At 48.6% G+C, this 21266-nt stretch overlaps 1 protein-coding gene across 1 annotated transcript in view; it reads left to right on the forward strand.

The window, feature by feature from the left end:
* The first annotated feature begins 15136 nt into the window (after positions 1 to 15136).
* LOC140411668 (adhesion G protein-coupled receptor F5-like) overlaps positions 15137 to 21266 on the forward strand; it is a 92592-nt gene continuing 86462 nt past the window's right edge. Inside the window, exon 1 of the mRNA XM_072500691.1 lies at positions 15137 to 15282. The gene's annotated coding sequence lies outside the window, so the exon portion shown is untranslated. The remainder of the gene's footprint in view (positions 15283 to 21266) is intronic.

Raw genomic sequence — 21266 nt, forward strand, 5'->3', positions numbered from 1 at the left:
TGTTTCTACTTATAGTGGATGCACACTCAAAATGGCTGGATTTTTTGAAACGATTTTGCAACAGTGGAAAAGCTTTTTTAAAATAAACATTTCATTGAGGTATTTTTGGTATAGAAACAACAACAAAATAGACAAGATCCATGAAACCATAAACATAGTGCAAAAACCGTTTACCTTTCGTACAGGTGTCACCCTCATTGACCCCCTACTCTAACGTAACCTACTCCCCCCCCCCTCCCTCCGTCTGCTGACGATTAATTTTCCGCAAGGAAGTCGATGAACGGTTGCCACTTCCGGGTGAACCCAAACAGTGAACCTCTCAAGGCGAACTTAATCTTCTCCATACAGAGAAAGCTAGCCATGTCCGATAGCCAGGTCTCCGACTTCGGGGGCTTTGGGTCCTTCCATGCCAAAAGTATCCGTCTCCGGGCTACCAGGGAAGCAAAGACCAGAACATCTGCCTCTTTCTCCTCCTGGATTCCTGGATCTTCCGACACCCCGAAAATCACCACCTCTGGACCCAGCGTCACCCTTGTTTTTAAAACCTTGGCCATGACGTCCACAAACCCCTGCCAAAATCCCCAAAGCTTTGGACACGTCCAATACACGTGGACCTAGTTCGCTGGCCCTCCCGTGCATTTTGTGCACCTGTCCTCCACCCCAAAGAATCTGTTCATCCGGGCCACTGTCATGTGAGCCCAGTGCACAACCTTAAATTGTATCAGGCTGAGCCTGGCACATGTTGCAGACATGTTGACTCTACTCAGCACGTCTGCCCATAAACCATCCTCTATCTCACCTCCCAGCTCCTCCTCCCACTTACGCTTCAGCTCCTTGGTCTGCATCTCCTCTGACCCCATAAGCTCCTTATAGATGTCCGAGACGCTCCCCTCCCCTACCCACCCTGTGAAAATTACCCTGTCCTGAATCCCCCTCAGCGGTAGGAGCGGGAAGGTTGCCACCTGTTTACGAAGGAAGTCCCGCACTTGCAAGTATATGAATTTGTTTTCCCTTGCCAGCCCAAACTTTTCCTCCAGCGCCCTCATACGCGGAAAACTCCTCTCTATGAACACATCCCCTATCCTCTCAATCTCCGCTCTCCGCCATACCCAGAACCCCCCCATCCATACTCCCCGAGGCAAACCGGTATTTATCACAAATTGGGGCCCAGACCGATGCTCCCACTGCTCCCACATGCCACCTCCACTGGCCCCAAACTCTCAGGGTCGCCACCACCACGGGGTTGGTGGAGTACCGCGCCGGCGGGAGCAGCAGAGGCGCAGTTACCAACGCCCCCAGGCTGGTGCCTGATGTGTTGGGTAGGCTGGGCCGAGGTGAACTGCACTTGATGCAGTGTAGCGAGAGACAGACCTCCAACACTTGATAAGATGCAATACGATTTTATTCAACATCCAAACTATTATACATGTTCAACTGTGGGTCGACACTATGCTGGCTTGACTGGAGACCTGACACTAGCCTGACCAGACTAACTTAGCTATCACATGGTGTAGGCGCTGGCTAGTTCACGAGCTCTGACTGTCTCAGAGGCTGGGTCCCGAGAGAGGGAAAACTGGTGCCCTCTGGCTTTATAGTGGTTGTGTCCTGTCTGGTGATTGGCTGCTCTGTTCTGTGTGCTTACTGGTCATCCTGTGTGTCAATCACTGCCTGTCTGCACTCCATTGTATACATAGATGTATATTATGACAGTGCCCTTACAAGAAGCCACCTCCATACGCACCCACGCTGAGCCCACCCCCACCACCCACTTCCTGATCATGGCTATGTTAGCCGCCCAGTAATAATTGCTAAAATTTGGCAGCGTCAGCCCGCCCTCTCCCCAGCCCCACTCATGCATTACCTTCCTTACCCGCGGGGTCTTGCCTGCCCAGACGAAGCCCGTGATCACTCTATTGACCCGCTTAAAAAGGACTGCGGAATAAAAATGGGGAGTCACTGAAATACAAATAGGAATCTCGGGAGGACCGTCATTTTCACCGTTTGCACCCTCCCGGCCAGCGACAACGGCCATCTCTGGAAATCGTCCTTCATTTGGCCCACTAGCTGGGCCAGATTCAATTTATGCAGCCGGTCTCATTCCCGCGCCACTTGGATGTCCAGGTACCTAAAACTACCCCCTACTGACCTAAACGGCAGCTCTCCCAGTCGGCCCTCCTGTCCTCTCACCTGAACCACAAACATCTCACTCTTATCCATGTTTAGCTTATACCCCGAAAACCGGCCGAATTCCCCTAAAATCTTCATGATTTCCTCCATCCCCTCTACTGGATCTGAAACGTACAGAAGCAGATCATCCGCATAGAGCGAAATCAATCCGGGAGTACACTTTATGCACGTGTGAGAAGAAGGAGAACTCCTTTGCCCTCGGCTGTCCAAACCTCCATGGATCCACTCCCCCCATCAGCTCCATAAACTCTCTTAGCTCCTTTGCCATTGCTGGCACCCTGCCCGTTTTCGAGCTTGACCGGTCTAAGCCCGGTTCCATAACTGTATTGAAGTCCCCGCCCACGACCAACCTGTGTGAGTCCAGGTCCAGTATCTTCCTCAGCATCCTCTTTATAAACTCCACATCATCCCAATTTGGCGCATAGACATTTACTAATACCACCTGCACCCCCTCCAGTTTCCCACTGACCATAATGTACCGACGTCCCACATCCAAGACTATTCTACCCGCCTCAAACACCACCCGCTTATTGATCAGGATCACGACCCCTCTAGTCTTTGAATCTAGTCCCGAATGAGACACCTGGCTAACCCAGCCTTTCCTCAGTCTAACCTGGTCCGTTACCTTAAGGTGTATCTCCTGCAACATCACCACGTCCGCCTTCAACCCCCTAAGATGCGCGAACACACGTGCCCTTTTGACCAGCCCATTTAACCCTCAAACATTCCAGGTGATCAGCCTAGTTGGGGGGCTCATTGCCCCCCCCCCCCACTCCGCCGATCAGCCATCCCCTTTTTTAGGCCCGCCATCAGCCCGTGATCCGTGCCTCCACCGGTCCATCCCTAGGCAGCACCCGCCCCCCACCTCCTCTTTGTCCCTCAGCCCAAGTCCCTCCCTTGCCAGCAGAACATTCACTCCCCCCTCCCTCCTAGAAACAACACCCTGTAACCCAATCCCTTTCCTAAACCAAACATATGCACACCTCCCACTGCGCTTCCGAGAGCTAGCTCACCCAGCTAGCTTGGTGGCCCCCATCTCCGGCGCCAGATATTCTCCCACCTATTGTTCCCTCCCCACCCTCCCCCCGCTCATGCAAACAAACTCCAACATCAAACAATCCCCACACAATTGCCCAACTGAAAAACACCAGATCAAAACCAGTACACCTCCATCCCCCAACAGTGCAAATGAAAACCTAAACTCACCCAGCTCTACTGCTGGTTCCAAGCAAAACAAAAACCTTTTTACAAAAACAGAAAAACAAAACAGAGAAAACAGAAACGTTGCAGCCAAGTTCAAAAAGTTCTCAGTCCTTTGTCGGCCCTTTTTCGCAAAGTCCAACGCGTCCTCAGGCGACTCGAAGTAGAAGTGCTGATCCTTGTGCGTGACCCAGAGACGGGCTGGGTATAACAGTCCAAACTTCATCTTTTTCTTGAAAAGGATCTCCCTGATCTAATTAAAGCCTGCTCTCCTCCTGGCCACTTCCATGCTCAGGTCTTGGTAAACCCACAGGATGCTATTGTCTCATTTACAGCTCCGTGTCTGCTTGGCCCACTGCAGAATATGCTCCTTATCCGAGAACCTGTGGAATCTCACCATCATTGCCCTCGGGTGTCTCCCATTCGCGGCTTCTTCGCAGGTGCTCTGTGAGCCCTATCCACCTCCAAGGGCCGGAAGAATGCCCCATCCCCCAGCAGCTTCTCAATCATGTCTGCGGCGTATGCCCCAGCATCTGTTCCTTCTGACCCCTCCGGGAGCCCAACTTTTCTTAGGTTCTGCCTGCGGGACCTATTCTCTAGGTCCTCCGCCTTCTCCAGAAGCTTGTTTTGCTGGTCCCTCAGCATCCCCACCTCCAGCTCCACCGCAGTCTGATGCTCCTCCTGCTCAGCCAGCGCCTTCTGCACCTTCTGGATCGCTCGATCCTGGGCGTCCAACCTGAGCTCCAGCCGCTCAATCGACGTTTTATCGGGTCCAAGCAGTCCCGTTTCTATGTAGCAAAGCCCTCCTGGATGACTTGCATCAGCTGCTCCATAGGCTGCTGGGTCGACAAGCCAGAGGTTCGCCCCTCAGCCATGCTGTTCCCTGTTGCAACTACAGCCCAAGTCTTCTCTGTCTTCTTATTTCTGCCCTTACGAACACTTCTAGTCCTTTTCTTCATGCACCAAAGTGGGAATTCAGTAGAGAATTGCAACAGACATCCATTCTGCAATTCCGTTAAAGTCCGTTAAATGATCGGGGGGAAAGATCCAAACGTCCGACCAGAGCAGGAACCACCAAATGTGTGACTTATTCCTTCATAGCCGCCAACAGTGGAAAAGTTAAGGCAAAGCTTTGCCACCCATGGGTTTTTGGAGGTGTTGGTTTCAGACAATGGAACAGCATTTACTGGCGAGGATTTCCAAAATTTTAAGTTGTTCAATGACATACCACATGTACCACATGTTACCACCCAATGGACTCACTGAGAGGGCTGTACAAACCTTCAAGGCAGCCACAAAAAAACAACAACCAGCCTCTCTGATGACAAAATTGGCTTGTTTCCTCATTCACTATCGGTCGACACCACACATGACCAGTGGAGTTACTCCTGCCGAGTTGCTGATGAGTAGGCCCATGAGGTGTAGGTTGGACCTGGTGTTTCCCAATTTGGCAGGGAGGGTGGAGGCAAAGGAAACTGTTGGAAAGAAGAATCACACTTCAACAAAAACTGAGAGCATATTCGAATTAGGTGATGTGGCATATGTAAAAAAAAAACTGGCCCAAGCTGGGTATTGTCATGGCTAGAATAAGCCCATTATCATTTTTGTTTCATTCATCCCTGGGACGTGAGCATCGCAGGCTGTGCCAGCATTTATTGCCCATCCCTAATTGCCCTTGAGGGGGGCAGTTAAGAGTCAACCACATTGCTGTGGGTCTGCAGTCACTTGTAGACCAGACCAAGTAAGGATGGCAGATTTCCTTCCGTAAAAGAGATTAGTGAACCAGACGGACTTTTACGACAATCGCCACGGGTTTCAGTCATCGTTAGATTTTTAACTCCATATTTTATTGAATTCAAATTTCACCATCTGCAGTTGTGGGATTTGAACCTGGGTCCGCAGAACATTACTCTGGGGCTCTGGTTAACTAGTCCAGTGACAATACCACGAGGCCACCGCCTCCCCTATGAGGTGGAATCTCAAGATAAAATTCTAAAAAAGCATTTAGACCACTTGAAATGTAGGGAGTCACATAGACAACCAGTGGGCAGACTGTTTTGATCATACCTGTCAGTAATGTTATTGTGAGTGAAAGAAGTACAGAAGCAAGTTAACCTGAGGAAGGATCAAATAGTGCTCCGATGGAAACTGAAGCAGTAAGAAGCACAGATTCACCTTTACAAGGTTAGAATCCAATTTCTGAACGTCTAAATAAAGCTACCTCTGCTGTGAAGAAACCATCTACTGAATTACCTCGCTCTCAGTGGAAGAGAAAGTCCCTTGACAAGCTAAGCTTATGAGCGGACTGTGTTAAAGAACTTTTGTTGATTTATTGTTTAATTTTTGTTTGAAAAAGTAATAAGGGACTTAAGGGGGGAGGCATGTAGTTGTGAGCCTCTTTAAGGGGGGGGGGGAAGTTTTGGGGGGAGGTCATGTGACCCGGTTGGGCAATCGGGCCGGAGAGCGTGAATTATGGAGCCAAGGGCGGGTCTATCCAGCCAGTTTGGAACTGGAGTCGAAGTAGTCGGTAGCACATTTTTTACTGAGTACATAAATTATCATAAGGCGGCCGTATCTGTGTGGGTTTTCGCTGGCTGCTCCGGTTTCCTCCCACAGTCCAAAGACATGCAGGTTCGATGGATTGGACATACTAAAGTGCCCCTTAGAGTGAGGTTACAGGGCAGGGAATTGGGTCTAGGTAGGGTGGTCTTTCAAAGAGTCGGTGCAGACTCGATGGGCCAAATGACCCTTTCTGTACTGTCGGGATTCTATGATTCTACGATGATTCTATTCTATAAATAGTTTGTTTAGTTACTAAACTTGGTGGTTGCCCATCCTTGAATTATTACGGTAACTAGCAATTCTAACCACCTTAGGATGTTTTAATCATGTGAACAATGCTAATTGTATATAAATAATAGTTGTTTTATTCCTGTTGAATACAGAATAATTTATTTAGGATTTTTGTGTTCTGTACTTCTGATCATAGACAAAGTATCTCCAAAACATCATTACTATTAATATTGTATTTGCATTTCATAGTAAGACAGATCTTGGGCAGGATTGTCCAACACCCCGCCGGGCGGAGAATCGCCGGGGGGGGGGGGCGGCGTGAATCCCGCCCCGCCGCTCCGATACCGGCTGCCGAATTGTCTGGCGCCATTTTTTTGGCGGGGACGGGAATCGCGCCGCGCCGGTCGGTGGCCGTTGGCAGCGCCCCCCCCCCTGGTGATTCTCCGCTCCGCGATGGGCCGAGCGGCCGCCCGTTTTCAGCTAGTCCCGCCGGCATAAATTACACAAGGTTCTTACCGGCGGGACCTGGCTCTGCGGGTGGCCTGCGGAGTCCTCGAGGGGGCGCAAGGGGATCTGGCTCTGGGAGGGGGTCCCCACAGCGGCCTGGCCCGTGATCGGGGCCCACCGATCTGCGGGCGGGCCTGTGCCGTGGGGGCACTCTTTCCCTCTGCGCCGGCTGCTGTAAAGCTCCGCCATGGCCGGTGCAGAGAAGAAACCCACTGGGCATGTGCAGGAATCACGGCAGTGGTCCTGGGAACACACTGGCGCTTCTGCGCATGCGCCAACTCGCGCCGGCCGGCGGAGGCCCTTCTGTGCCGGTTGGCGCGGCGCCATTCACTCCAGCGCTGGCCTAGCCCCCGAAGGTGTGGAGGATTCCGCACCTTCTGGGCGGCCCAACTCCGGAGTGGTTCACGCCACTCTTTGGCGCCAGTACGGCCCACCTGCCGGATACCGGAGAATCTCGCCCCTTATGTCCGATATCCATCTCTTCCCATGTCCAACTCTGTGCACGTAATTGGTCACTATTCTGGAGCTTAATCAGCTTTCACTTTCAATAGCTGCTCTGTTCTCTCTTCATCTCATCCAGGCTTGTCCCTTTTCACCTTCCCTGCTGCAACACCAAACATTCCTGTGGTGGTTCGAGACATACACTGGAGGTTTTCAGTAGTTATCAAGGGGTTTATTGAGTCGTCTGGTGGCGGCCATGGTGTGAACGATCGTACATTTGGCAGCGCCAGCTCGAGGCTGTTTTCTTTCGGATATTTTCCCCGTTTGGAGGGTGGATGTGCATCAAAAAAGGTGTATGACGTGTCAGAGGGGAGTCTGATTCCACTGGTGGGGCTGGTGGATGGATCCAAGGACCAGAAGTGGGTCAAGAAGAAGGGAGCAGCTGGAGCAGGAGAATCTGCATTGTCACACGTCCTGAAGGTCTGTGCCATTGGCGAGACCATGCAGACGCTGTGACAACGGATGAACGGACATCGCATGTCAATCACCAGGCAGGAATGTTCCCTTCCAGTCGTGGAACATTTCAGCAGTCAAGGGCATTCAGCCTCTGATCTCCGGGTAAGCGTTCTCCAAGGAGAACAATTCACACCTCTTTAACCTGTGATTATCCCTCTCCGTCTGGACCTGTAAAGACTTAATTATCTGCAAAGACTCTCATTCAAAGTATCATCTTGCATCATTGATTTTGTTTATATATGTGGTTGTGGAACCCATCTATTCACTCACCTGATGAAGGAGCTGTGCTACGAAAGCTAGTGATTCGAAACAAACCTGTTGGACTTTAACCTGGTGTTGTAAGACTTCTTACTATTCCTGTTTAAGGAAGTGGCACAGTTCAATGACCATGTCCTTGGTGAATTATAAGCACTTCTGGAGGTTGAAGACTTCTGATGAGAACTCATCAACTTGCACCCTCTCTGCACAACTTCCCCTCTCTGCAGCCAAGACTCCAGGTCTCTGCTATGATGCAGGCTAGGAGGGTCTGCAACTATAGTCCCTACAAGTCGGTACACATTGCGGGTAAAATCTTTTTTCAACTCCCTGCTACTATAAAGCAACACTGTTTTCAAAATCCAACAAATTACCAAAAGTCCTCTGAAAAAATAACTACACTGCCACCAGAATCCCTACAACACCAGGTTAAAGTCCAACAGGTTTGTTTCGATGTCACTAGCTTTCGGAGCGCTGCTCCTTCCTCAGGTGAATGAAGAGGTCTGTTCCAGAAACACATATATAGACAAATTCAAAGATGCCAGACAATGTTTGGAATGCGAGCATTAGCAGGTGATTAAATCTTTACAGATCCAGAGATGGGGTAACCCCAGGTTAAAGAGGTGTGAATTGTCTCAAGCCAGGACAGTTGGTAGGATTTCGCAGGCCAGATGGTGGGGGATGAATGTAATGTGACATGAATCCCAGGTCCCGGTTGAGGCCGCACTCATGTGTGCGGAACTTGGCTATAAGTTTCTGCTCGGCGATTCTGCGTTGTCGCAGGTCCTGAAGGCCGCCTTGGAGAACGCTTACCCGGAGATCAGAGGCTGAATGCCCTTGACTGCTGAAGTGTTCCCCGACTGGAAGGGAACATTCCTGCCTGGTGATTGTTGCGCGATGTCCGTTCATTCGTTGTCGCAGCGTCTGCATGGTCTCGCCAATGTACCACGCTTCGGGACATCCTTTCCTGCAGCGTATGAGGTAGACAACGTTGACCGAGTCGCACGAGTACGTACCGCGTACCTGGTGGGTGGTGTTCTCAAGTGTAATAGTGGTATCCATGTCGATGATCTGGCACGTCTTGCAGAGATTGCCATGACAGGGTTGTGTGGTGTCGTGGTCACTGTTCTGAAGACTGGGTAGTTTGCTGCAAACAATGGTTCGTTTGAGGTTGCGCGGTTGTTTGAAGGCAAGTAGTGGGGGTGTGGGGATGACCTTGGCAAGATGTTCATCGTCATCAATGACGTGTTGAAAGCTGTGAAGAAGATGACGTAGTTTCTCCGCTCCGGGGAAGTACTGGACGACGAAGGGTATTCTGTCGGTTGTGTCCCATGTTTGTCTTCTGAGGAGGTCGGTCCAGTTTTTCGCTGTGGCACGTTGGAACTGTCGATCGATGAGTCGAGTGCCATATCCCGTTTGTACGAGGGCATCTTTCAACGTCTGTAGATGTCTGTTACGCTCCTCCTCGTCTGAGCAGATCCTGTGTATACGGAGCGCTTGTCCACAGGGGATGGCTTCTTTAATGTGTTTAGGGTGGAAGCTGGAGAAGTGGAGCATCATGAGGTTATCCGTGGGTTTGCGGTAAAGCGAAGTGCTGAGGTGACCGTCCTTGATGGAGACGAGTGTGTCCAAGAATGCAACTGATTTTGGAGAGTAGTCCATGGTGAGTCTGATGGTTGGATGGAACTTATTAATGTCATCGTGTAGTCGTTTCAGTGATTCTTCGCCGTGGGTCCAAAGGAAAAAAATGTCATCGATGTATCTGGTGTATAACATCGGTTGAAGGTCCTGTGCGGTGAGTAGGTCATGTTCAAACTTGTGCATGAAGATGTTGGCGAATTGGGGTGCGAATTTGGTCCCCATGGCTGTTCCGTGCGTCTGAATGAAGAACTTGTTGTCGAAGGTGAAGACGTTGTGATCCAGAATGAAGCGGATGAGTTGCAGAATTGCGTCTGGAGATTGGCAGTTGTCGGTGTTGAGTACTGAGGCTGTTGCAGCAATGCCGTCGTCATGGGGGATGCTGGTGTAGAGTGCCGAGACGTCCATTGTGACGAGGAATGTTCCTGGTTCAACTGGTCCATGGGTGCTGAGTTTCTGTAGGAAGTCCGTCGTGTCGCGACAGAAGCTGGGTGTACCTTGTACGATGGGTTTCAAGATGCCCTCGATGTAGCCACAGAGGTTCTCACACAGGGTCCCATTGCCTGAAACGATAGGGCGGCCTGGTGTGTTGGCCTTATGTATTTTTGGGAGGCAGTAGAGATCTCCAATGCGGGGAGTACGTGGGATGAGAGCACGTATGGTGCTCTGAGGATCTGGATCCAAGGTCTTGATCAGTCTGTTAAGTTGGCGGATGTGTTCCTTGGTCGGATCTGCGGGTAACTGTCTGTAACGCCGGCATCTCCACATCATGACCAGAATCCCTGCAAGAGTAAAAGTAAATAAAAAGCACCTCACCTTCAAGTTGCTTGACTAGCCCTTTAAATAACACCAGTCACATGGCTGAAAACATTCTGGCATTCAGAGTGTGCCATGCGGGCTTCCCTCAAGATGGTCAGATCGCTTCCTGGTGTCTAAATTTCTCTTCAGGGCCTCCATAGTGCCAGTACCCACGGCACAAAAGAATCCAATTTTGCAGCCATAAAATTCTTCAGGCATTTGACCTTTCCTGCTTTGGAAATCCAGTAATTGAATTTTATGGGCCCTCCGCAGGCAGGAAAGCAGATGGGTGGACCGTAGATTAGAACACTTGCCATTGGCAGTGCTCCTGCCACAGGTCTACTCGCTCCCACCCTACCACAATTTTATGGACGGTACGGGAGGTGTCGAATGGGTTGTCTGCCTGTGGTTCAAATGAGACCCTTAAGTGGGCAATTAATGCCCAAATAAGGGCCTCATTCCACCGCTGCTCTGATGTAACAGGCCAAGGGAGAAGTCTGTGCCCAATGTGCAGACAGCCAGGTTAAACCCTGCAGGCTGCTAGTTAGTCAAATTTGTGGGGATGGGTGTGGGAGAGGTAGGGGGAGGGGGGGAGGGGGTTGTCTCTACCCTGGTCCCCTGTCCCAAAGGCTCCCTCACCGTTTTACCTCACCACGTCCACCCCCTACCACCTATGGTGTTCCTTGTGATTCTGTTATCAGGATGGATGTTGTAGTGTTCACAAAGACCACAGAAGCTAAGTTCACCAACAAAGCTAACTTTTATTTACACTACTTATTAAAGTTCGACCACTTTCTCCTATATTAAACAATAATCCAATAATCTACAATCTATGCTCAACCAACACTAGTATCTACACTCTATCTATAACTGTACTCTGATCTCTCTCACTACTCCTATGCTCTCCTCTCCAGCCTTCTAGCTTTGAAAGCAGACCAAGGCAGGCCAGCAGCACGGTTCAATTCCCGTACCAGCCTCCCCGAACAGACGCTGGAATGTGGCGGCTAGGGGCTTTTCACAGTAACTTCATTTGAAGCCTACTTGTGACAATAAGCCATTTTCATTTCAGTGCTTTATATAGGTCCGCATCCAGCGGTTAATTATGATTAACCCTTTATATTCTGAACATTTCCCATAATGTTGCACCACCAACACCTACCACCCCACTGCCCTCTTAAACATGCCTCCATTCTTCCCTAATGCTGTCAGCCTAGCCTTGGGAAGTCTCAGACTTCCTACAATGTCTGGGTCTATCGCTGCCCCCTTGGCCTATCCTCAGAAATGCCCACCACTCCCACTTGGGGCTGCGGGTATGCAGAGCTGCCAGCCTCTGATTTGCAGCAGCTCTACGAGGCAGGACTTGCTTTTGGATATAGACAGATGTCCCACCTCCAAATAAATAAGGGACCGACATCTGAAGAATTAGAGCAGGAGAGCCGGCGATGCAGAGGGAGGCTCACCTTTGAAGTTTACCCGAGTGTGCTAGGAGCCAGTCCCATAGAACTAGGGGTCACAGTCCTTATGGAGGTTGACCATTTAGGACAGAGATGTGGAGAAATGTATTTACTCAAACAGTGTGGATCTTTGGTATGCCCTATGCTGGAGAGCCAGTAATGGCCAGTAGTTGAGTATATTCAAGACCGAGATTATTAGATTTTTTTAGTATTGAAGGGATTAAGGGAGAAGGGTGTCATGATATTCAGATAAACATCATGGTGCAAACACACATACACACTGATGGACAGATCAACGGACCAATCAACACACATGCAACATCACAGCCAATCACAAGCAAGGGCACACGCACTATAAAACGGGGAACACCACAGTTCCCGTTCATTTCCAGCAGGAGACAGTTCAGGGCACAGAGCTCACAGCAGGGAACTCAGACATTCACCATGTGCTGAGTGCCTCTCCAAGATAGTGTTAGGGCTGGGTCCACAGGTTAAAGGGTAACGAACGAACCACAGTAACAAGTTTACAGATGTTGTTATTGATAGAAATAAAACAGAGTTGTACCATCTGCAACCGTGTTGGTTCGTCTGTGTAGCAGAGCACCCAACATGACATAGTACCAGGATTGGAACCCAGCAACTGTGAGACCTATCTCCAGGAATCTGCCATCCTGCGCCATGGACACCATCAGCCCGCCGTAGCCGCTCCAAATCGCTGGAAACCACGGCGTCAACTGGAAGCTGTTGAAACAGCGCTTCCAGTTCTTCCTAGGAGCCACAGAAATGGAGAATGCTTTGGACACCCGGAAAATTGCCCTCCTCCTCTCCACGGCAGGGCAACACGCCATCCACATCTACAACTCCCAGGTGTTTGCGGAAGGTGAGGACAAGACGAAGGACAAGACGGTCCTTCTTAAACTCGAGCAACACTTCAGTGTCGAGGTAAATGAGATCTTCGAGAGGTACCTCTTCCAGCAGCGCCTGCAGGGTAAGGATGAGCCTTTTCAATCTTTCCTAACACACCTCCATATCCTCGCGCAGTCCTGCGGTTACGAGGCCACCTCCGATTCCATGATTCGGGACCAGATAGTTTTTGGGGTAACCTCGGGCACCCTACGCCAGCAGCTCCTCAAAATTAAAAGCCTCAGCCTAGCCACCGCCATCAAAGCCTGCGTCCTCCACGAAAACGCGACCAGCCGGTACTCCCAATTCCAGGCAGCCGAATCGGCACAGCAGGGGTCCTACGCGGCCGAATCGTCAAGGCAGGGGTCCTACGAGGCCGAGCGGGTCCAGCCGATCGAGTTCCTCCCGGCCCGCGGCCCGGACGAGGACGGCCATTTTGCGCGCTTTCCGCGGCCTCCCGCGCCTGTACGCGCCAAAAGAGATGTCAACGCAGAGGGACGTGACGCGCAGGCGCGTTCTACGCAGGACCGAACTGCGCATGCGCGATGGCGCAACGAACGCCATGACGTCACGACATGCGGCAACTGTGGATCCGCACATTTAAAGCGGCAATGTCCAGCAAAGAACCGACAATGCCTCCGCTGTGGCAAGATGGGCCACTATGCTGCCTGCTGTCGAGCAGCTCAACCTGCCAACGCTCCCCAATTCCGCCAGTCTCGCAGGGACATGCGGACCATTCAGCCTCCATACACCCAATCATATCCTGACGATATACAGACCAGTGATACAGACGACTGGGAAGCCTTCCGTGTTGCGGTCATTGACAGGAACCGGATGTCCCCAAACAGGACACACCAGCCGATGCCAGTGAACAGTGTCAATCCGGGTGATGAATGGTGTGCCACCCTAACGGTCAACCCAAATTCGTCGCCCACCTACTAGGCTGGACTTATGCGCCTGTTTGTACATTGGACTCACTAAAGTTTTATGCCACAATGTTAATATGTTTCTCTTTTTGTCGCTACAGGGGTTCGTTTTGATGCTTGATGTTAACACTTGTTTTGTTTATGGTACAACCTCTTTGCTATCTTGCACCTGACACCTTCCTATGTATATAGTTTAGCCTCATGTACACGTTGTAGATATTGCACACACACATTCAGCTGCGCTCAGTACACATTTATATTTATTAACACACAGGCACATATTTTTGTAAAAAAGGGGGGATGTCATGATATTCAGATAAACATCATGGTGCAAACACACATACACACTGATGAACAGATCAACGGACCAATCAACACACACGCAACATCACAGCCAATCACAAGCAAGGGCACACGCACTATAAAACGGGGAACACCACAGTTCCCGCTTATTTCCAGCAGGAGACAGCTCAGGGCACAGAGCTCACAGCAAGCCACTCAGACATGCACCATGTGCTGAGTGCCTCTCCAAGATAGTGTAAGGCTGGGCCCACAGGTTAAAGGGTAATGAACGGACCACAGTAACAAGTTTACAGATGTTGTTATTGATAGAAATAAAACAGAGTTGTACCATCTGCAACCGTGTTGGTTCGTCTGTGTAGCAGAGCACCCAACACAACAAAGGGGATAGTGCAGGGACGTAGCGCTGTGGCAGAAAGAAAATCTGCATGATCTTAATAAATGCCAGATTAAGTCGGAAAGATTGAATGGCCTACTCCTGCCTCGATTCCTTTTGTTAATATGTTCCTCTGCTTTTTATCTTTATAGACAACTCATGTCTCTGTGAATGAATTTCTGGCCACAGCAATGGTAAGCACCAGGAGTAGAAAGCAAGATTGATGGGGAAAGGGAGGCAATGGTAACCGGAAGCCAAGCACCGCCCACATCCAGGTGAATTTTTTATAAATGACCATTTAGTAGTAGCCCGTTCTTTGGCCACTTCAACACATGTTGAAACTGTGCAGAGTAAGGCCAGCAACTACTTCATTCCTCGGGATACCAATTTTCCACAACATTTTTAAACAGCCTCTACGTCCCTCATTTACATGTATGATGTGGAGATGCCGGCGTTGGACTGGGGTGAGCACAGTACGAAGCCTTACAACACCAGGTTAAACTCCAACAGGTTTGTTTCAAGCCACTAGCTTCCTCAGGTGAATGAGGAAGGAGCTGTGCTCCGAAAGCTAGTATTTGAAACAAACCTGTTGGACTTTAACCTGGTGTTGTAAGACTTCGTACTGTGATTTACATGTATGTAAGGCCCCCTGTATGTACAGGTCTTAACAAGGCTCAACTTCCACCCATTAGTCGAGAAGGTTAATATAGTGTTGGTGTTCCCAATATTGGAATAATTTTTGCAACGTTTTATCAAAATGCAAATGGTATTCTTTATATAGTCTACTGTAATTTGACTTTGTTGAGATTGTTCCGACAGACAAGCGCATTGTGCCAGTGGCTAAGACTTGCAATTTATTGCATCATCATATTTAGAAGGAAGAGTGAATTAGAAAACGTTTTTGACATCTAGCAAACAGTTTGGAGAGGAATGGATCTCCTGATCTGTTTTAATTAAACATAAAATACCTGAAGCGTCTTTGGAAAGTGTAAGTATAAACTATTCCATTTGTTTGCATTTATTGTCTGTTATCTTTTCTCAGATATTAATCAATGAAATAGAGAGGCGATTCTAGTAAACTAAATAACTAATGTGGTCAAAATGTACTTGAAGAAAGTTCACAACCTGATTGTTTTCTCATTTTAAAACAGAAATTCCGTTTCAAATTCACAGGTTCCTCAAAATGCCGACCGTCAATATTTGATCTGTTTTGTAGTAAAAGATTATCAAATTATTCCACTCTCCATTACTGATGTACAATTGATATTTGTAACAAAATTCAGTCCTTAAACATGATTTATTTAAAGGCAGTGGCTTAAAAGCATCGACTTTGTTTCCATTACTTGCTATAGGCAGCCTCTTAACCAACACAAGCAAAAACTGGTCATTCCTTTCATTTGATATTAATGGATCTTGATGTGTACAATTGACTGCTGTATTGGCCTGCAAAACATTACTGAATGCATTGTAAAGAGATTTGACTGTTTTGGAACAATCTAAGAACATGAAGTGTGCTATGCATCAAGGCTATTTGCAACGTTTTGCAACCATACATGGCTATTTTCTCAATTGGGAATGTCAAACCTTGGACTAAAAACCTAGGATTGGATTCTCCGATCCTGCGGCTATGTCCGCAGGATCCGTCTGGTCTTATGACCAGAATGTTGGTGCCGCCCTCGTACCGATGCTCTACCCGGTGGGGGGCTAGCAGCCGCGCAGCGCAAAGCCCCCAGCTTTACCTGCGGTTACAGCCAGCGAATGGCCGGGTCCGTGCAGTGCTTGTAGAAGAAAGTGGCCTGTGGGAGGGAGTCAATTCAGGACAGTTTAAAAAGAGCAACTTGTAAACTCACTCCCAGTGAGTTATCCCAGTGAGCCAGAGAAGACAGAGCCAGGAGTGAGACACAGCTAAGAGTGAGTTTGGGAATTTGAATCTAGGTGGGAATTGAATTAAATCAGTAAGGCAGCTCCTTTTAAATTTCAGGAGTTTAAATTAATTTAAATTAAGCTAGTATTGTGCAGTGTGGGTTAACAAGGCTGCCCCACCCACTCACATAACTGGTTGGCAGTTAACTGTCAGTCACTTAAATCTACCTTGATCTAAAAGCAGGTGGGGGAGGGGAGTCAATTCAAGACAGTTTAAAAAGAGCAACTTGTAAACTCACTCCCAGTGAGTTCTCCCAGTGAGCCAGAGAAGACAGAGCCAGGAGTGAGACACAGCTAAGAGTGAGTTTGGGAATTTGAATCGAGGTGGGAATTCAAAGCTGGGTGGGGAGGAAGTGCTTTTTATCCCTGGTAAGTGACTGGTAAGTAGTGTTTCTGTTTTTCTGTTTCTTTTCATTGGTATATTTATTTATTTTTTCTTTGTTGTTTTTGTTTGTTGAAATTGTAGTTGTTGAAGTTAACCGAAGGTTTAAGACATGGCAGGAGATCTCAGACCTGTGTCATGCTCCTCGTGTGCGATGTAGGAGCTCAGGGACACGTCCACTGTCCCTGGCTCCTTCACGTGCAAGAAGTGTGTCCAGTTGCAGCTCCTGTTAGACCGCTTGACGGCTCTGGAGCTGCGGATGGACTCACTTTGGAGCATCCGCGATGCTGAGGACGTCATGGATAGCACGTTTAGCGAGTTGGTCACACCGCAGGTGAAAGGTACTGAGGGAGATAGAAAATGGGTGACCAAAAGACAGAGCAAGAGTAGGAAGGCAGTGCAGGTGTCCACTGCGGTCATCTCCCTGCAAAACAGATATACCGCTTTGGATACTGTTGAGGGAGATGGCTCACCAGGAGAAGGCAGCAGCAGCCAGGTTCATGGCACCGTGGCTGGCTGTGCTGCGCAGCTGGGCAGGAAGAAGAATGGCAGGGCTATAGTGATAGGGGACTCAATTGTAAGGGGAATAGACAGGCGGTTCTGCGGACGCAATCGAGACTCCAGCATGATATATTGCCTCCCTGGTGCAAGGGTCAAGGATGTCTCGGAGCGGCTGCAGGACATTCTGGGAGGGGAGGGTGAACAGCCAGCTGTCGTGGTGCACATCGGCACCAACGATATAGGTAAAGAACGGGACGAGGTCCTACAAGCTGAATTTAGGGAGCTAAGAGTTAAACTAAAAAGTAGGACCTCAAAGGTAGTAATCTCAGGATTGCTACCAGTGCCACGGGCTAGTCAGAGTAGGAATGTCAGGATAGAGAGGATGAATGCGTGGCTCGAGAGATGGTGCAAGAGGGAGGGATTCAAATTCCTGGGACATTGGAACCGGTTCTGGGGGAGGTGGAACCAGTACAAACTGGACGGTCTGCACCTGGGCAGGACTGGAACCGATGTCCTAGGGGGGGTGTTTGCTAGAGCTGTTGGGGAGAGTTTAAACTAATGTGGCAGGGGGATGGGAACTGATGCAGGAAGTTGGAAGGAAGCAAAACAGGAACAGAAATAAAAGGCAGTAAGGGGGAAAGTGTAAGGCAGAGAAGCCATAGTCAAAAATCAAAAAGGGCGACAGTACAAGGTACAGTGACTGAGGGGAGCTCAGTGAATAGGACCAGGAATACTAAAAGAAATAAAACGGGAAGTGAAAACATTAATGGTAAGCGACGCGGCAGGTTGTTACAGGAAGATACGGGTTCAACGACAAGGAAAATTAGGAGAAAGGTTAAGAGGAAATATAGCTTAGGAGAGGTTACTGATCGAGGTGTTAAGATTCAGAACAGAGGTAAAAAAGCCAACATAAGTGTACTTTACCTGAATGCTCGTAGTATTCGGAATAAGGTAAATGAGTTGATGGCGCAAATCATCGTGAATGACTATGATTTAGTGGCCATTACTGAAACATGGTTAAAGGGTGGTCACGACTGGGAGTTAAATATCCGAGGGTATCAAACTTTTTGGAAGGACAGAATGGATGGTAAGGGAGGTGGTGTAGCTCTGTTATTTAAGGATGACATCCGCGCAACAGTAAGGGATGACATCGGTGCTATGGAGGATAAGGTTGAATCCATTTGGGTGGAAATCAGGAATAGTAAGACGAAAAAGTCACTGATAGGAGTAATCTATAGGCCACCAAATAGTAACATTATGGTGGGGCAGGCAATGAACAAAGAAATAACAGATGCATGTAGAAATGGTACAGCAGCTATCATGGGGGATTTTAATCTACATGTTGATTGGTTTAACCAGGTCGGTCAAGGCAGCCTTGAGGAGGAGTTTATAGAATGTATCTGCGATAGTTTCCTAGAACAGTATGTAATGGAACCTACGAGGGAACAAGCGGTCTGAGATCTGGTCCTGTGTAATGAGACAGGATTGATTCAGGATTTCATAGTTAGGGATCCTCTCGGAAGGAGCGATCACAATATGGTGGAATTTAAAATACAGATGGAGGGTGAGAAGGTAAAATCAAGCACTAGTGTTTTGTGCTTAAACAAAGGAGATTACAATGGGATGAGAGAAGAACTAGCTTAGGTAGACTGGGAGCAAAGACTTTATGGTGAAACAGTTGAGGAACAGTGGAGAGCCTTCCAAGTGATTTTTCACAGTGCTCAGCAAAGGTTTATACCAACAAAAAGGAAGGACGGTAAAAAGAGGGAAAATCGACCGTGGATATCTAAGGAAATAAGGGAGAGTATCAAATTGAAGGAAAAAACATACAAAGTAGCAAAGATCAGTGGGAGACTAGAGGACTGGGAAATCTTTAGGGGGCAACAGAAAGCTACTAAAAAAGCTATAAAGAAGAGTAAGATAGATTATGAGAGTAAACTTGCTCAGAATATAAAAACAGATAGTAAAAGTTTCTACAAATACATAAAACAAAAAAGAGTGGCTTAAGGTAAATATTGGTCCTTTAGAGGATGAGAAGGGAGATTTAATAATGGGAGATGAGGAAATGTCTGAGGAACTGAACAGGTTTTTTGGGTCGGTCTTCACAGTGGAAGACACAAATAACATGCCAGTGACTGATGGAAATGAGGCTATGACAGGTGAGGACCTTGAGAGGATTGTTATCACCAAGGAGGTAGTGATGGGCAAGCTAATGGGGCTAAAGGTAGACAAGTTTCCTGGACCTTATGGAATGCATCCCAGAGTGCTAAAAGAGATGGCTAGGGAAATTGCAAATGCACTAGTGATAATTTACCAAAATTCACCAGACTCTGGGGTGGTCCCGGCGGATTGGAAATTAGCAAACGTGACACCACTGTTTAAAAAAGGAGGTAGGCAGAAAGCGGGTAATTATAGGCCAGTGAGCTTAACTTCAGTAGTAGGGAAGATGCTGGAATCTATCATCAAGGAAGAAATAGCGAAGCATCTGGATGGAAATTGTCACATTGGACAGACGCAGCATGGGTTCATAAAGGGTAGGTCGTGCCTAACTAATTTAGTGGAATTTTTTGAGGACATTAACAGTGCGGTAGATAACGGGGAGCCAATGGATGTGGTATATCTGGATTTCCAGAATTCTTTGACAAGGTGCCACACAAAATGTTGTTGCATAAGATAAAGATGCATGGCATTAAGGGGAAAGTAGTAGCATGGATAGAGGATTGGTTAATTAATAGAAAGCAAAGAGTGGGGATTAATGGGTGTTTCTCTGGTTGGCAATCAGTAGCTAGTGGTGTCTCTCAGGGATCAGTGTTGGGCCCACAACTGTTCACAATTTACATAGATGATTTGGAGTTGGGGACCAAGGGCAATGTGTCCAAGTTTGCAGACGACACTAAGATAAGTGGTAAAGCAGAGGGATTTGGATAGGCTAAGTGAATGGGCTAGGGTCTGGCAGATGGAATACAATGTTGACAAGTGTGAGGTTATCCATTTTGGTAGGAATAACAGCAAAAGGGGTTATTATTTAAATGATAAAATATTAAAACATGCTGCTGTGCAGAGAGACCTGGGTGAGCTAGTGCATGAGTCGCAAAAAGTTGGTTTACAGGTGCAACAGGTGATTAAGAAGGCAAATGGAATTTTGTCCTTCATTGCTAGAGGGATGGAGTTTAAGACTAGGGAGGTTCTGCTGCAATTGTATAAGGTGTTAGTGAGGCCACACCTGGAGTATGGTGTTCAGTTTTGGTCTCCTTACTTGAGAAAGGACGTACTGGCACTGGAGGGTGTGCAGAGGAGATTCACTAGGTTAATCCCAGAGCTGAAGGGGTTGGATTACGAGGAGAGGTTGAGTAGACTGGGACTGTACTCGTTGGAATTTAGAAGGATGAGGGGGGATCTTATAGAAACATATAAGATTATGAAGGGAATAGATAGGATAGATGCGGGCAGGTTGTTTCCACTGGTTGTTTCCCGGGTGAAAGCAGAGCTAGGGGGCATAGCCTCAAAATAAGGGGAAGTACATTTAGGACTGAGTTTAGGAGGAACTTCTTCACCCAAAGGGTTGTGAATCTATGGAATTCCTTGCCCAGTGAAGCAGTAGAGGCTCCTTCATTAAATGTTTTTAAGATAAAGATAGATCGTTTTTTGAAGAATAAAGGGATTAAAGGTTATGGTGTTCAGGCGGGAAAGTGGAGCTGAGTCCACAAAAGATCAGCCATGATCTCATTGAATGGTGGAGCAGGCTCGAGGGGCCAGATGGCCTACTCCTGCTCCTAGTTCTTATGTTCTTATGGTGGCCGCGCCATGCAACATGGCGCCGGCTGCGTGCAAACCCGATCTGCCAACAACTGCCCCCTGTAACCAGCTTCGCCACCCCCGACCACACCCCCCAGCCCCCGCCAAAGCCCCCCATGCTAGTGGAACACCCTCCCCCCCCCGACTGTGGGGCGGCACTGGACTTAATCCGCAGCCATCACGCGAGGTCCCAGTACGGTGTGAGCACATGCGATCAATGCCGTCGGGGACTCGGCCCATCGGGGGTGGAGCATCGGGGGAGGGCCTCAGATGATGTTGTGAGGCCGTCCATTCGCCGTGCGGCATACACCCCTAGTATGCCATTTTTGAGGGGGCAGAGCATCGCAAAAACACGCTGCCCCCGATTCTGG

Source organism: Scyliorhinus torazame, chromosome 4 (assembly GCF_047496885.1).
Source record: "Scyliorhinus torazame isolate Kashiwa2021f chromosome 4, sScyTor2.1, whole genome shotgun sequence".
In the NCBI taxonomy this organism is placed as follows: Eukaryota; Metazoa; Chordata; class Chondrichthyes; order Carcharhiniformes; family Scyliorhinidae; genus Scyliorhinus; species Scyliorhinus torazame.